The sequence below is a fragment of the Corythoichthys intestinalis genome, chromosome 7 (assembly GCF_030265065.1).
Source record: "Corythoichthys intestinalis isolate RoL2023-P3 chromosome 7, ASM3026506v1, whole genome shotgun sequence".
Lineage (NCBI taxonomy): Eukaryota > Metazoa > Chordata > Actinopteri > Syngnathiformes > Syngnathidae > Corythoichthys > Corythoichthys intestinalis.
Window position 1 is genome coordinate 12130107 of NC_080401.1, and position 18492 is coordinate 12148598.

General features: G+C 44.3%; 1 pseudogene; it reads right to left on the reverse strand.

The window, feature by feature from the left end:
• Positions 1–2692: 2692 nt before the first annotated feature.
• On the reverse strand, positions 2693–9316 carry LOC130919056 (uncharacterized; annotated as a pseudogene).
• Between the last annotated feature and the right edge of the window lie 9176 nt (positions 9317–18492).

The window sequence follows — 18492 nt, forward strand, 5'->3', positions numbered from 1 at the left end:
CACCCATTCTTGGCCATAGTTATACATATAGTTGATGTGTGCACAGAGATATTGGACTGTGAGAATGATTACTTTAGCAGACACTCTAGGGTTCTTTTTTTACCTTTCTGACTAATCTGCGCTGAACTCTTGGCGTCATCTTTGGTGGACGGCCACTCCTTGAGAGAGAAGCAACAGTGCCAAACTCTGTTCATTTGTAGACAACTTCTCTTACTGTTGATTGATGAACATCCAGACTTTGAGAGAAGGTTTTAAATCCTTTACCAGCATTATACAAACCAACAATCCTTGATCGCAGGTCTTCAGACAGCTCTTTTGACTGAGCCATGATGCACATCAGACAATGCTTCTCGTCAAGTCATTTTTTAGCAGGTGTGTGTTTTATAGTGGGCAGGGCAGACTTAAACAACTCATCAGTGATAGGGCACACACCTGACTTGAAATGTTTGGTAAAAATTGGTTTCAATTGCTCTTTAGGTCTCCTTAGACAGAGGGTTCACTTACTTATTTTTCCTACTTCTGTCATTGTTTGCATGCTATCCTTATTAAAATATGAAAACCTATAAATGTTTGGGTGGTTTTAGTTAAAGCAGACACTGTTTTTACATCTGTGTGATTTTGACAAAGATAAGATCACGTTGGATGGTGATGTTATGCAGAAATGAGAGAAATTCCAAAAAGTTCTGATACTTTTTCATACCACTGAATGATGTATAATTGATGGATTATTTACAACTTTAGAATTTACAGCATATACAGTATGCATGGGTACATCAAATAACTTGACTCTTCAATTTAACAATTGAATTGTGCCATTCAAATAACCGGTCACATTTTCATACTTGACTAGGGATGTCTCCGACACGGTCATGTGTTTTCAGAGGGTTGGAATCGGGTGAAAAGCATCGGGTTTTTAATTAAAAAAAAAAAAATAAAAATAAAAAAAAAATAATGTGCTGGTTAGTGTCTCCAGTGTTAAGAGCCAGTTGACTTTTTACAGTACGTTACTGCCCCCTTGAGGTCATAATGAATAATAATTCATTGCATTCATAATGTGATGCCGTTTGGAACACAGGCTCACTTGCACAGTACACAGCCTGTCCATCGCATTGAGTGCTTTAAGTTACCTTTCTGCCTGGCAACTACATGTCAGTAAAGTATTTTACATCCATACCAACCTGTTAATACGCGGTATATTTGCTGACAAGGGCCAAACAAAAACTGGGAGTGTCACGCCTGGGTGAGGGTTGTTCCACCACTCACCCTTCCTGCTGTCTCACCTGTCTCTGATTATGATTACCTATTGTTCCCACCTGTGACCCATTTCTCATGTGCTTAAATTGTTTGTCACCCCTTAGTCTCGTGCCAAAGTGTCTTCGCCCTTTGTTGTCACTACGGCCAGTATTCATAGTCCAAGTTATTTCTACGTTGTAAATTTATTCATAGTATTCTACCACAGCTTGTTGTTATTTTATGCCTAGTGCCAAGTCCTTTGTCATAGTGCCCTACTCTGGTGCATTTTGCCTGGCTCTCGTTTCCCATTTGTATCATTTTATTTCATAGCTCGTTATTTCCTCCTTCTGGAGCGCCCTCAGTTTGTTCCTGCTTCTGACTGTTTGTGTTCAATAAAGACTGAATTTTGCACGTGAGTCCGCTCCATTCTGCCCAAGTGTGACAGGGAGCTTAAATACACACAGACACGCGGTAGCAAGACGATGAGAGTGGTGGTGACCAGGTGTTTGACGGAAGAGTCTAGCGAGTGGTAGACACATAAGGGGAAGGCATCAACAGGAGAAATCAATAGGCGATCACAGGGCAAGATGCGCTAAAGCTAGTGATGGTAAACTGAAGCATCAAGAAGCAATGAGGCTTTCCATCCAACTGGTTCGCTCCTGGTCTGAAGCATCATGAGGCTTCATTTGTTCTATCGACCCTTCATGTGGAAAACAAATGTCATGACAGACGGAGTGATTAAAATGATACCATGGATTTGATGGGGTCAAAAGGGCAGGGAGTTGTGATGTGAATGAATGTGTGTGTGTTACTTGAAAGAATGATTGCTTTTAGACATTGACATATAAACATGGAACAAAACACACCTTTCATTCATTTTTATTGAGGAAAACTAGCATTTCCAAAGTTTTTGGCTTTAAACGGTTTCTTTTTTTTAGATAGGATTTCTCCTGCTTTTGAAAATAGTTTTTAGCAAAGGACGGATGAGGCCGGGGTACAGAGAAGGGTTATTGCTAGTTTGTAGAGGTTTGGGTAGACATGTTTGTGCAGCTCCCAGTAGTCCAGTGGGTTTGACATCCTGCTTATGTTGGGTTCCCCCCAGGTAAGTGTGGACCTCCACAGTCGCATCTGCGGTCTCACTCTGGGTGCTCCTCTGCATGAGTGTGTGTGGTCCAATCGCCGCCACAGTTTGTCACCCAAGACACAACAAACATACAAACAGCCAACAGGCGGTTCTGGCTGCCCATCGTAGAGATGGGAGCAAAAGAATGCCTTATCCCACAATAATGCACTGCCGCTCATTTCCTATTGCTTAATTAACACCATTAGAATGTATCGAATATTACCTTGCTCCACAAGCTGGAAAGCTTCTGTTGTGTCCGGTTGTGTTGATGAAGATGATGGGTTGGAGGAGGAGGAGGAGGAGGAAGATGTCCTGTGCCGGATCACTGTTGCACATTCAGCTGTGAGCCTCCTCTTGTGCTTTACTGGTGCTAAAGAAGCCTATCTTCTTGAACCTACAAGTGACAATGAGACGCATTGCAGTTGTGAACTGTTCAACAAGAGGCAGTTGCTCATTTGTTGTTACTAGTAGACAGATGAGAAAAACAGACAACTGATACAAACCTGGGATCCAGCAGTGTTGCCAGTGGCATGACGCTCATGGCTTGGAGGTTGTAGAGCTTGTCCCTCAGTTGTTTTTTCAGACCCTCAACCATTGCTTTGTCCTCCTCCGTTTGTATGGTTCCCATGTCATCCTACATGGTGTGTTGGAGCATGGCCAAAAGTGGTATGACCTTAGACCCTGACACTCTCCTCTCCTCTGAGAGCTCTACGGTGGCATCATTAAATGGGGACAGCACCTGCAGACTCTCAGAAATGAGCCTCAACTAGTGGGATGTGAGTGGGGTAATGTCAGTGTGTAGGCCTGCCAGGGCTGCTCCTGCGGCTTCCCTGAGGTTGTACATGCATTGCAGCATGTGGAAGGTGCTGTTCCAGCGTGTCTCCACCTAAAAATAAAAGGTCATTATTGTTTGAAAGAGGAATGGAAGCAGTTATGGATGTCAACTTACCTCTTGAATGAGCTTCAGCACAGGCTCTGTAGGCTTCATTTGCTCCTGCACCTGTGTCAGCCTTGTCTACAAAAAATATAGCCATTGAGCAATAATTTGGATACTGCTGTGTAATAAAATAAAGGAATTCACCTTTGCAGTAGTACTCCTTTTGAAGTAGCCAACTATCCTCCTACACTGAAGACGGATCTCAGACAGCTCAGCGTTTTCTGCCAGAGCCTTCTTCACTATCAGTGTGCAGATGAGGATCTCTGGCACATGCAGCCATTTTGGCTGCACCATCTGTCATAAGGCAAGTTACTTTGGTGGAAATGCCCCATTGTGCCATGAGTGCCGATTTAACGGCAGCCATGTTCTCAGCTGTATGGTGGTCAGGGAAATGGAGCACACCTAACACAGCTGAATGCAGAGAGGTGTGCTAATCAATGAAATGACAAGTGACTGCCAGATATGCATCTGTGTTGATGCTGGTCCACATATCTGCTGTTATGCTTACTGCAGAGGACTTTGCTATAAGCTCTTGGCCTTCTCCTTTGCCTGCCGGTACATCTCCACCATGGTTCTCAAAGTCTAAAGGAAAGGAGAAAGAACAATATTGGAAGAGCGGTTATGGGTGAATGGGGAATAATGATTTATGTGCTCTCATATAGACCTGCCTGGTGGGGGAGAACATATGTAGGGTCGAAAGCTTGGATAAGCTTCCTGAACCCTGTGTCCTACACAAAACTGAAGGGCTGGCAATCTTCATTTACCATATTGATCAATGCCTCTTCCACTGCATTCTTATCCACTGCAGTTGAACAGAAACAGAGTTGGCCTATTAATGATAGGTGTCATTCATTTCATCTGTCACATTTGAAATATACATGGTAGGCTATGCTGTTTTTTCATTGCATGTTAAAATGGCTTACCTGGGCGTGGTTCCATTTGAGTTGTCTCCTTATTTTGATGCAAGGCCCTATAATGCCTCAACATAGATGAAGTGTTCTCTTGGTACCCAAGTTCTTTAGAACAAAGTTTACACTTCACCTTTTGAAATATCAGCAAGTAGAAGAAAGACATTAATGAGGGATACACTGTGTTGTCACAATAATTTACAATATATATTCACACTGCTTATTATAGTTTGTACCTTTTTTGGAGAGATCTGCTATAAATGATCCCAGACAGGGTATGTTCTCGTCTTTTTCATTGTGGATGATGCGTCCATTGCAAAACGAATCTGATTGAAGATGCGAGTTGGATTTGTCAGTGTCACCTGTCAGCTCATTGTCGTCTCGGTGCACCATTTTATTTCGAATCACCCGAGAAACTATGTGTTGGCGATGATGTAGGAAGCCCATCTCGCGAGGCTTCGGACATAGCAACGCGCGTTCTGAGGCTTCGGGCGTGGCCACAAGCATAATCAACACATTCCTCGATGTGCGCTTTGCAAATTTTTTTCCGGTTTAGTCGGTACACGCATCGGCGCCTCGGCACAGTAGGGCACATCACTAACTAAAGCAACAAACATGAAATGAACCAAACACAAAACAGGTGCCTTAGCAAAAATGAACTGTAAACACTTTACACAAACACAAACCATGAGTGCATATGTGCAAATGTTTGGCCACTTTCCAGTCTTCAGATTTGAATTGTTCTGCCGCGTTTTCTAAACACTGAGTGATTCTGAAAGGGACATTAAAGGACAAGAATTTTATCGTGCTGTTGACCACAAAGCAAACAATCAAACCCTTTTGGTGTTTTGAATTTTGGGACTTATTGCATTTTTTAAACTGCTTGAGTATGAGTGCGGGCAAACTATTATAAAATATATGTGATCATTAATATTTGCTCCATCATTTAGATTTTAATGTGACCTTCACTGTTTAAACTCATAACATTTAGACTAAGTTATTATGTCCCACTGGGAAGCTTCTGGCTTGCTTTAGGTCTGACAGTTGGCCTTTGATAAGTGTGCTGTTTAAAGAGCTGAATAATAATCACATTAGAGTTCAGTGTACACCCCAATGGGGACATTTCAGAACCACTCTTATATGAGTTCAGAGGCAGGACAATGTATGCATTACCAAGTTTGATGAATGTTGCATCGTGATGAGAAAACATTTTTATCATAATGGATGTCTCGATAATTGTTACATTATTGCTAAGCAACCCTGCAATATTAACAGGGTGTCCTCAAAATCTTATTGTTTTATCAAATAGCATGTTTTATATACACCTCATCACCACTGTTGGTAACCTTACTTTAAAAAAGTAATTAGTTAGTTACAAATTACTTCTCCCCAAAAGTAATTGAGTTAGTTGTGGCGCCAGGAAAAAGGAGTCGTAGGCGGAGTGATGGGATCACCAACTGGGAACATTTATTTCCCTGCTCAGCTCGAGCTTACAAGTTATCAGTTCGCAGACACGTGCGTAGTGTAACCAAAAAGGAGAAGAGGTCCGCCGGGGGGGGGAAGTCCGGGCAGAACTCTCAACACACGTAGAAAGTTCCTTTTAGGTTAATTATGTCCGAACAAACACCATACAAGCCCCCCCAGAATTCACCCATACACAAAGTCATCAAAAGTAGGCGGCACAACCACCCGACCACGACACGTACGCCGGGGGAAGGCGACAGGAGAGGAAGGCCGGGGTGAAAGGGGCGGTGGCAGCCCCAGGGCGGAGGGCGAAGGAACAGACGAGTCAGCCAAACCTATTTGACGCCGACCAGGGGGGCGACCCCGGCGAGGAGGCAGCGCAACCTCCAACGACCGAGAAGGGTTCATACAAGCAGGTTTAATCCTGTCCAGCGAGACCGTCCCCATGCTCCAGAATCCTGTAAGGGCCATCATACGGAGCCCGCAGGGGGCCGCGATGCGCATCGTGGCGGAGAAAAGCGAACTTCGCGGAACGCAAGGAGGACGGAACGCGCACCTGGGGCACGCAGTATTGCAAGGTCGGGACAGGGGCAAACCTGCCGGCGAACTCCAGCAGGTCAGCCTTCTGACCCACAGCAGACCACGGAACGGTTGCCTCGGAAACAAAATCAGCGGGGACGCGCAACACCTGGCCGTAAACCAACTGGGCGGAAGATGCCTGCAGATCCTCTTTGGGAGCGCACCGGAGACCCAGCAGCACCCATGGAAGTTTATCTACCCAGTCCCCGTTGCTCAAACACGCGCGAAGGGAGGCTTTCATGGAGCGGTGAAAACGTTCGCACAGCCCATTTGCCTGTGGATGATACGCAGTGGTGCGGTGCAGTTTGACACCCAAGCTGTCGGCGACGCCGCCCCACAACTCGGATGTAAACTGCACCCCCCGGTCTGACGAAAGATCAGAAGGCGTCCCGAAACGTGCGACCCACGTCCCAATAAACGCACGCGCTACATCCGCCGTGGACGTGGACGACAACGGAACAGCCTCGGGCCAACGTGTGGTCCTATCGACCATGGTGAGCAGGTGTGTGAACCCATGCGACACGGCAGCAGCGGGCCCACTAAGTCCACATTGACATGGTCGAAACGCCTCTCGGGAACGCGAAAGGTCTCAGGGGGCATTTTAATGTGACACTGGATCTTGGCGCGCTGACAAGCGACGCAAGAATCAGTCCACGCAAGCACGTCCTTCTTGAGCCCACGCCACACGAACTTTTGAGACACCAGTCTCGCGGACGGTTTCCGACCAGGGTGGGAAAGGCTATGGACCGCGTCGAACACATTCCGACGCCAGCGTGCAGGGACCAAAGGGCGAGCAACGGCGGAAGAAACGTCACACCACAGCGCAATGCCCAAGTCGCCCACCGGAACGCGCTGCACGTGCAGGCCCGAATCACCAGAACAGGGAGCGCTCACGTCGTCGTCCTGCTCCTGATCCCGCGCCATGGTGGCATAGTCCAAACCAAGCTGAACCGCGCCGGCGAGTGCCCTGGACAAACCAGTCAGCAACCACATTTGATTTACCCGAGATATGCCTGATGTCGGTGGTAAATTCTGAAATATATGAAAGTTGGCGCTGTTGCCGCGCGGACCACGGTTCCGCCGAGCATGACATCGCGAACGCGAGAGGTTTGTGATCGGTGTACGCAGTGAAGTCACGACCCTCCAACAGGAAGCGAAAATGACGCACGGCTAGCCAGAGGGCCAGCAGCTCTCTGTCGAAGGCGCTAAACTTGCGCTCACGAGGCACCAATTGGCGACTGAAAAAGGCGAGCGGTTGCCAGGAACAGTCAACCCACTGTTCGAAAACAGCCCCCACGGCGTAATCGGACGCGTCGGCAGTGAGGGCAACAGGCGCGTCGGGCCGAGGATGCGCCAGCAACGTCGCCTGTCCGATAGGGGTTAGATTTTGTGCCCGAACCCGAACCCACAATTTAAGCATTCACGTTCGGGTCAGGTCGGGTCGGGCCGCCATGCCGGACTAATAAATTATTTAAAAAAAAAAAAAATAAAAAAATAAAAAAATTGGAGAGCAGGCTCTCTGTATTGCGCTTTTGCTTGTGCGTGTGCACGAACGCCGTGGCGCCGGCCGCTTTTTCTTCTTGTCCTCCCGCTGCACGGCCGAGGCGCCGCCCTCTCCTGTTCCCTCTCCTTGTCAGAGAGGCGCGTCCATGTGAGAACAATATCCCACACACTCAGAAATATGTTTAACAAACTTTCCCAGCGTTATTATTTATTAAAAAAAAAAAAAAAAAAAAAATCGGGTTTTTCGGGCTCGGGCCTACAAATCTACTTAAGTGATCGAGCTCGGGCCGGGTCGGGCCTCAATACCAGCGGGCCGTGTCGGGTCGGGCTGGATTTTTTAGGCCCGAACTAGGCTCTACTGTCCGAGAGCAGCTTTGGAGGCCTCGGACGCCGCCAACCTCTCGGCAGACCAAACAATGTCTTGCGTAGGAGTCGTGCTCTTGAGAGCTTCATATAGCGGGCGCATGACGTGCGCCGCGTGCCTAATGAAACGGTGGTAGTACGCCACCATCCCCAAAAATTCCCTGAGCCCCCGCGCCGAGGAGACCGAGGAAGCGCAAAAGCGGTGACAGCTTCCACTTTGGAGGGCACTGGAACCACACCATCCTTGTCAACGAGATGGCCGAGAAACTGTACGGACGGGACACCAAAAACGCACTTTGCGGGATTCACGACAAGACCGTGCGCTTCCAGCCTACTGAACAAATCCCTCAGGTGTTGCATGTGTTCCTGAACGCCTTTGCTCGCAACAAGAATGTCGTCCAGGTAGACGAACACGGACGGCATATCGCGTAAAACGGAGTCCATTAATCGCTGGAAAGATTGCGCGGCGTTTTTTAACCCGAACGGCATCCGCAAAAACTCAGAAAGCCCGAACGGAGTGATCACAGCAGTTTTGTGTACATCCGCAGGGTGGACAGGCACCTGGTGATAGCCGCGCACCAGGTCCACCTTGGAAAACACCACACAACCAGCAAGGTGTGCCGAAAAATCTTGTACGTGCGGCACGGGGTACCGGTCGGGCGTGGTGATGTCATTAAGGCGACGATAATACCCGCATGGTCTCCACCCACCATCACGCTTAGGAGCAATGTGTAGTGGAGATGACCAGGGGCTGCTAGAGCTCCTAACAATCCCCAGCCGCTCCATGTTTTCAAATTTGGTTCGGGCAACAGCCAATTTAGCTGGGTCGAGGCGGTGGGCACGGGCATGCACAGGAGCCTCGGAAGTCACAATGCAATGTTCAACACCATGTTTAGTGGAGACGGCGGAGAAGGTGGGACGAGTGAGGTTGGGATACTCACTCAACAACCGACAAAACTTATTGTCCTCAGCGAGCAAGTTGGAAAAGCAGGCACGTTCGCCCGCACCCTTGACCCCAGGAATAGAAAAGAATGTCAGAGCGTCCACCAGTTGTCCATTCACGACGTCCACCAACAGGTTGTGCGCACAGAGGAAGTCCGCTCCCAAAAGGGGATAGGCGACGTCCGCCACGACGAACTCCCAGATGAACCGCTGAGTGCCAAAGCGCAAATCCAATGTCTTAAATCCGTACGTCTGTATAGGCATGTCATCAGCTGACCGCAGCGCAGGACCGGGCGAAGCGCCAGCCACTTCTCCGGGTAAAGCAGGCACTACACTCCTCTGCGCGCCGGTGTCGCACAGAAATTTGCAACCGGAGAGAGAATCCACGACAAAAAGTAGCTGGGTGGAAGTGCCCGCCACCCCAGCCACTAAAGGGGGCAGGCTCCGCCGTTTTCCGTCGCCGCGTACTTGCACGGATGTCGGCAATCCCTCGCTTTGGCTTCGAAACGGGCATGATAGAAGCACCAGCCCTCCCGTAGGTTGCGCTCCTGACGGCTCCTCCGCTGGTCGGCTGGCGTGCGCGTGGCATGCGCAGGGGCGAGGTACTCGGAAGCGCCCTGCAGCGGCGCCACGTGGTCGTGTACCGCACGAGGGGTCGCGGTCAAATATGCCTCGGCTTCTTCCGCTAGAGCGCGCGGGTCCGAGACGTCGGAGTTGCCGAGGGCGGTGCGCACGTGTACGGGAAGTTGCCGCAGGAACAGCTCTCTGAACAGCGAACCCGGCTCCTCGTCGCCCAGGAGGTTTAGCATGTGGTCCATGAGCTGAGTCGGCGAGCGCCCGCCGAGCCCGCCAATGTCCAACAGTCGGCGTGCACGCTCACGCTGGGACAGACCATGCACCCGCAGGAGGTGTTCCTTCAGCGCGCCGTACTTATTCCGAGCTGGCGGGGAGGTGATGAAGCGAACAACTTGGGACGCTGTCCTGCTGTTCAGCGCTGTAACGACATGCCAAAATTGTCGTTCATCGTCGTCGATGGCGCGCAGGCCGAACTACGCCTCGGCCTGTGCAAACCATGCCTCGGGTGCCGACTCCCAGTATTCCGGCAGTTTAAGTGTGGCATTATCGGCCATTGAGCTCTCTGTGGTCCCGGAGACTGCAGGTCCACTGTCGGGGTCACCAGTGTGGCGCCAGGAAAAAGGAGTCGTAGGCGGAGTGATGGGATCACCAACTGGGAACATTTATTTCCCTGCTCAGCTCAAGCATACAAGCTATCAGTTCGCAGACACGTGTGTAGTGTAGTGTAACCAAATGAAGAAGAGGTCCGCCAGGGGGGGAAGTCCGGGCGGAACTCTCAACACACGTAGAAAGTTCCTTTAGGTGAATTATGTCCGAACAAACACCATATAGTAACTCATTGTAAGAGTAATTAGTTACTCAGCAAAGTAACTGTAACTTTTCATCTTTTATTCACAATTTATTACATGATACATATCTATAACATCTTTTACATCAAAGATGGTTATTTTTACTGATTGAAGAATTAAAACACTATAAAACAGTTTAGAACATTTGGGATTTATTTGGATCAAATATACTACAGTCTGTTAAGAAAACACAAATGTAAAATCTCTGAAACTGTATATGAGGCCTACTCTAGTTTGAGAACGCGACCTTTGAAATTCCCTGGCCCGTCGCCATTATCACTGTATTGTTGTGTTTGCCGGAGTATGCAGTGAAGCAGGGCATGCTGTGCACACTTTGCCAATCATCAGCGCTTTTGCAACGGCGTCACCACCCCCTCCTCCACTGCCCCCCGGTCTGCTCTCTTCAGGCAGGCAGCTGATGTGTGACAAAATCAGACAACTTTTGCTTCATTCAACCAAATTGTAATAACGCGCCCTTTCACATCCTCAGTAATGGTAATGGTGTTGCAAAGATGGGAAAAGTAATTAATTAGATTATTCACTGATAGAAAAAAAATAATGCTCTTAGAAACACCGTTATTAGCAACAGTGCTCATCACATTCTGTAATTAAAGTTACTAGTATTCGCTAGTAGTCTAATGATACATGCCACTGACTTTCATGTAGATAGTGATGGTCCCAGTCCCTGATCAATTAAAAAAAAAAAAAATGAAACAAGTGAGTTAAGAAGGGCATTCAGATATACAGTTGAAAAAGTTCCTCTCACAAACTAATTGGACAAGCCAGAAGGTGCAACATTAGAATTTAATATTACACGTTTTTGTAAAGAACACAAAATATCACAAAGGAGACAGGGAACCAAATCAACAAGCAGTCTTCAAACAGAAATGTGACTGACGGGATTTGCAATGACTCTGAGTATTTCAAAGGATTCATGTACAAGCAGATCATCAACACTCAAAGCTACCGGAGGAATGTTATTGAGATATTCACAGCTTGCATAAATTAGCCAGATGCATTTATTCCCATTTATAGACACGAGAGAACCATTTAGCTTAACTATAAGCTCTCTATATAGTCATTAAAGCCTTAATGTTTTGATTATTGAAGCTAATTTTAAGCCGTTAGTACTGGTACTTACACTTAACCAGGGGAATTTAGTGTAGGCTGAAGCATCCTGGAAGACTACATGTGCACATTAAAAAGGTTTGAACAAACAGACAAAACTTTTTGTTGTATCACTTATAGGCTTACTTCTCCTAAACGTTTAAGCCTACACTTTTCTACCCTAGCCCCTACACTGGTTTGATACAGCAATGACATGACCAGCACACAGGGGCCACAGTCGGTCTCCCAGACTACACAGAAACACTTTAACGTCCAACGCAAAGTTAAGCAGTGCTGCAAATTTAGAACAGAGTAGCTTAAGCTCAGTGTTAACATTAGCTTCTCATAATAAGCACACATTGGCATATTTATGTGTTGACCTATATTAATTCTAAAAATGAAAATTAACATATACTGTTTATGATGAAATGTCCCAGGGAAAATACAACAAAATCTTTCCTGGCTGTCACATTTTGAGGCAAATATGCATAAATGTGTAAACGGTGGCCTTGTGCAAGCACAATTCATTTTCAGTCTGGATGCGATGGTTGAATAGACGGCTTAAAAAGTTGACTTTTTTTACTCCACGAAAACATTTAGAAGTTGAAGGTGAATAGTAGCTACGCACATATTTTTTACTTGACGAAGAGGCAGTCGCCTGCACCAAATGCACTGAATGAAATGTGTCTGTCAACATAATTGATTTAAATTGTCTTCAATTTCTGAATTTGCATCTGTATAAAGTGACAACGAACCAGGGAAGTGGAAAAAGACAGACTCCAGAAAGATTTTCAACAACTTCATAGTTTAATGAGGGTGGAGAAATGTTCACTACAGTACAAGACCAGTGCTGTTGTGGTGGGCTCAAAACAAGGACAATTTTCTCTGTTTAGCCATGTTCCACAAACATTATCTGGCTGTCACTCCAACAAGCACACAAAGCAAGAGTTTTTCCCTCTGGTCGAAAATATCGTCATCCCAAACCAAATCAGCCCATCTCCACTCTCGTGTTTTAACATATACAGTGGGGCAAATAAGTATTTAGTCAACCACTAATTGTGCAAATTCTTCCACTTGAAAATAATAGAGAGGCCTGTAATTGTCAACATGGGTAAACCTCAACCATGAGAGACAGAATGTGGAAAAAAAAACAAGAAAATCACATTGTTTGATTTTTAAAGAATTTATTTGCAAATCATGGTGGAAAATAACACTATGATTTTCTATGGCGTTGATATCTGGAGACTGGCTACGCCTTGAAATGCCTCTTACGAAGCCACTCCTTTGTTGCCCTGGCTGTGTGTTTGGGATTATTGCCATGCTGAAAGACCCAGCCGCGTCTCATCTTCAATGCCCTTGCCGATGCAAGGAGATTTTCTCTCAAAATCTCCCGATACATGGCCCCATTCATTCTTTCCTTTACACAGATCAGTCATCCTGGTCCCTTTGCAGAAAAACAGCCCCTAAGCATGATGTTTCCACCCCCATGCTTCACATTGGGTATGGTGTTCTTCGGATGCAATTCAGTATTCTTTCTCCTCCAAACATGAGAACCTGTGTTTCTACCAAAATGTTCTATTTTGGTTTCATCTGACCATAACACATTCTCCTAGTCCTCTTCTGGATCATCCAAATGCTCTCTAGCGAACCGCAGATGGGCCTGGATGTGTACTGACTTCAGCAGGGGGACATGTCTGGCAGTGCAGGATTTGAGTTCCTGGCAGCGCATTGTGTTACTGATAATACCCTTTTGTTACTGTGGTCCCAGCTCTCTGTAGGTCCTTCACTAGGTCCCCCCCGTGCGGTTCTGGGATTTTTGCTCACCGTTCTTGTCATAATTTTGACGCCATGGGGTGAGATCTTGCATGGAGCCCCAGATTGAGGGAGATTATCAGTGGTCTTGTATGTCTTCCATTTTCTAATTATTGCTCCCACAGTTGATTTCTTTACACCAAGCGCTTTACCTATTGCAGATTCAGTCTTCCCTGCCTGGTGCAGGTCTACAATTTTGTTTCTGGTGTCCTTCGACAGTTCTTTGGTCTTGGCCATAGTGGAGTTTGGAGTGTGACTGACTGATGTTGTGTCTTTTATACCGATCATGAGTTAAAACAGGTGCCATTAATACAGGTAACGAGTGGAACCTCGTTAGAAGAAGTTAGACTTCTTTGACAGCCAGAAATCTTGCTTGTTTGATGGTGACCAAATACTTTTCCACTCTTGTTTGAAAATAAATTCTTTAAAAATCAAACAATGTGGTTTTCTGGGGTTTTTTCCCTCCACATTCTGTCTCTCATGGTTGAGGTTTACCCATGTTGACAATTACAGGACTCTAATCTTTTGAAATAGGAGAACTTGCACAGTTGGTTGTTGACTAAATACTTATTTGCCCCACTGTAAGTGCAGAGTGAATTAGGTATTTAAGGATATCAATTACTCCTTAATACAGCATAATATAGCATGTTCTTAATATTTTACACACCCTTTGATGTTATTTGATCAAGACAATTTTTGGCATTTTGCACAAACATCTTATGTGAGGTAATGTTGACATCAACAAAAACACAAAATGTGTAGGAATATAAGATAATTAAATAACAGTAGACTATATTGATGCACAAATGGCACCATTCTTTAAATATATTTTGAATGATAAAATCGTGACCCCAAAACATGACCTATTTAACTGCTTCAAAATCCATTGAAAATGTTATACATTGTATTAACAGGGGTGAATGTGGGCCGTAACGGTACAGAACACAGTTCTGGTAAGAGATTCGACACAGGAACGGTGCGGAACGGTGTTTAGATTTGATCCCGAAAAAATGACAGCAACTGTCAAAATCCCATGCTAAAACAACCCACCTGGCTGCCACACAGGCATCTCCAAAAGAAAAACAATCGACTAATGTCAGATTTACATACACAAGTGTTAACAACAAGCATAATAAAGTACTTGTGTAGTGTCATCCGTTTCCACCGACATGTAATATTTATTTATTTCACTGACAGCACAGAGCTCCACAGTGTAACGCGTGGCAGGGCAAGATACGTGCATAAAAACATAAAAAAGGGAGCAGACTTAAACTAACTCACTTTCATTACACAAAAATAAATAAAATCCAGCTCCACCACTCGTCACTCGGGAGTGCAAAGGACCACGCACATGCGGTCACAATTGACTCCACCAAAAAGTGAGTAGCAACTGAAGAAGAAGACGAACGTGAATAAAGAGACGCCACTGTGTGGTGGATGTCGTAAGGAACAAAGAGGAACACAGAAGTGATCGTTACAACAGCTGCAGCAGATATCTGAGTCTGACGAGTTGCTTTGATGTGCGCTTGTGCTCAGTTAACCCTTTAACACCGAACGTATCGGCAGCAATGCATTAACGCATATTGTCTTTGAAGCTTTGTCACGCTGTAATTACGTCACCCACGTGCCGCTGGTTGGTCTCGTTTGAAAGTGCAGAAGTTGATGTCCACACCAATTTTTATTTGAAGTCAATCAGCCAAGAATAACGGGAGATAATGTCATTTGAGTTTTATAGTTTTATTGCACTCATAAATATGCATTAAAACGCTGCATGGACCATGTATCCATCTCCATATTTCCATCATTTCTTGTCCTTTTTCAAAACCGAAAGCAGCACAAAAGACTACAAATCCCAAGAGCCATTGTGATGTCAAGAAGGACGAACCGAATGTGATCATTTTAAATAAATTTCCGAGCGAGGCGCCAACTATTGAAAGGGAGGCATGCGAAGCAAGCAACGGCCAGTTGGTTTGAGCGAGCGACTTTGAAACGTGCCGAATGGATCTAAAACTACACTTAGCGCAAGCTAATGCATTATTTCATTAACTCAAGGAAGAAGATGAGCCGTATTTGTCGTTGTTTTCTTGGGATGAGTCGGCGTCTCGGCGAGTAGAAGTGACAGCAGCGCGCAAAGCCGCAAACGGCGAAAGAGTAGGCTGTGTGACGTTGTGTGTGACGCAACTCCGTGACCTGTTCAAGAAGAAGCTTTATTGAGTGCACAAAAAAAAAAAAAAAAAAACTTTATTGTGTCGCATGCCTGAAAAAATTGAATTGAACTGAACTACTTGTCAATATTTCTTAAAATACTTTTTACAAAGTTATATATATTTTTTCTTCACTATAATCTTTTCAATTTTTATGTAGACGTGTGTTCGAGAAGCTTGACTGCATGTACGTATATACTTTTTATAAGGTGATGGGTACAACACCTAACTTCACAAAGAGATATCCTCCAAACCCTTTTTGTGTTAGATAATATATATAATTTTTTTCTCTCACTATTTTGCAAAGTATATAACCTGTTTTGACCATAGTATGTGTAAAGGCCAAAAACGCCTATGACCATACCTGCTGTTTGTGTTGAATTGTCAAACATAAAACTATTAAATCTTATTTTTTTTCTATTGAATGTTTATCCTAACAAGTTGAATAAATATTATCAAGCTTCAAAACGGTTGGTCGAACATGTTTGGTTGTCAACGGCACATCAACAGGATTTTTGTCTTTTTGGGTCCAAAATGTGGATTATAATTGGTCAGTGAAGAAAACAACCATTTAGACACTACGTTCAAGGTGTGCTGAAAAAAGGGACCCAACTTGGCCATTATAAACAATTTTTTCTTTGAAATATAAAGGCAACATCAAATGCAAATTCGGCCAAAATAGGCTTAGGTGTTAAAGGGTTAACCACCCTCCCAGGCCTGGACTCCAGATATCCGTTCATTTGGCTGACATACTGACATGTGCTCAGCATGGATAGTTAGCTTTGATTGGTTCAAATGCACATGTTTTCTTGGATTAAAAAAAAGAACAGGCTTGTTGAATTAATGCATTAAAAAAAGGGCAATGCAACAAAAAAATGATCAGATCTTTAGGAGGAACTAAAGAGTTGAAGAGACTTGATTTTAATTTTTTTCTGATGGGGAGGTTCAGAACATGTTTTGTTATCTTCAAAATATATTCCATTTCACTGTGCACAATGTAAGTAATTTTTATTATTTTTATTATTATATAGTAATATTTTATTACAGTTTTGAATGAAAATCAATTTCTCATGGATGCCTTGTTACAGTAAGTTTAAAGCAGTAGCCTAATGCATGTGTCAAACTTGTTTTTTGTTGTTTTTTTGTTTTTTTGCATTTCTGTGTTTTTAAGGGTTTTTTGGGTTTTGGGGTTTGACCCCCAACCCTCCTAAAAAAATGGTTCTGTGGTGACCCTTTTGTCAATTCTAGCCACTTTCAACCCTGGGTATAATGAACTGCTATATTTAAAAAAAACAAAAAAAAACTAGGTTGTCCTGTGACCCAACCTGTTTTCATTCCTGACACATAGTATTAGACGATCAGAGGTGATTTGTCTGAGGGATGAATTCCAACTTTGTGCATGCCAAATATCAATAAAACATGAGGCTTTTATCTATGGGACTTCTTCTGCATAAATATGCCGAAGATGTAATCAGTGGCACAGCAAGGCCTGGTGATCTACTGTGTGACTGTGCCCTTGTCTAGCTTTCGAATGCAGGACACTTAGGGACAAGATTTATTTATGCAAAAAGAGCAGTGACCTAGGCAAGAAGCTATGAGGCATACAATGGCAAACATAAGGGCATGTATCAATTTGGTTCTCTCAAAGTGATCGTAACTTTATGTAGCAATCTATGTTAAGTTTTTTTTACGGTGCCATACACCTATGTCACCTTGAATTTGGAGCCAAAATGTCAATGGTAGGTCAGCAACTTTGTGGACGATAAAGTGCATCTTTTTTTAATTTTTTTTTTTTTTTTAAGTAATATACAGTAATTTTGTCTTGGGTGTATGAATTTAATGCAAAGGATATACATATCACTCCTTTTTACCTCACTGTGTGGCTGGGTTCTACACACATCATCCTCTTACAGTGTACCACCACAAATTTCATTTTGAGGAGCAATATTGAAAGGTTTGAGAAATATCTGGTGTCCCCTATCTTTGTGTTTGTCACACTGCAAAAACAAACCTCCATAAAATTAGTTAAATTCCCTTGTTTTCAGTGTAAATCTACTACAAATAAGTGAAATTATTTACTAGTGCTTCAAGTAAATGTTGCTCACTCGAAACAAGACAAATCTGAAAATTGATCTGAAAATAAGCTTAAGATATTTTTTTAAGCAATAAATTTGTATATTTCTACTTTAAAAAAAGCTTGTTTGTCAGAAATGTTATTAATTCAAGAATAGACATTGTTCAAAACATTATTTGAAGACATTTTTTCTTGATTTAGGTGAAAAATTACAAATTTTTTAGATGCCGGTCTTTGCCCTCTGTGGTTTCTGAAATCTACATTTAATATCGTCATCAGCTAATAAATTCAAGAGTATTTAATGTGTCCCTCTTGAGGAGGGGTGGGCAAACTATTCCACAAAGGGCCGCTGTGGGTGCAGGTTTTTGCTGGAACCCATCAAGAGGACACCTTTTCACCAATCTGGTGTGTTATAAGTGCAATCAGTTGATTGAAGTCAGGTGCTTCTTGTTTCCATTGAAACCTCATTGGTTAAAAGCGCTGTGCTGGATCAGTTGGAACAAAGACCAGGACCCACTGTGGCCCTCGAGGACCGGTTTGCCCACCCCTGCTCTTGAGTGAGCGGAGCTTTGCCTAATATTGTGTTTTGTTTTATTGTGTCAATTTTTACATGGTACTTTTCTTTGTGAGCATTCGTAGTCCAGTGGTGGAATTCTCACTCGCTGTGCGAGATGCCTGGGTCCAGTTCCCAGCCAATGCAATATATGTATAAGATGTTTAATGCAGTGTTATTCTGTTATACATGGTCATTTTTACTGTTTTGAGACACTTCGACTTGGACCTTAATTAAAAAGAAAAAAAAATACCACCATTCATATA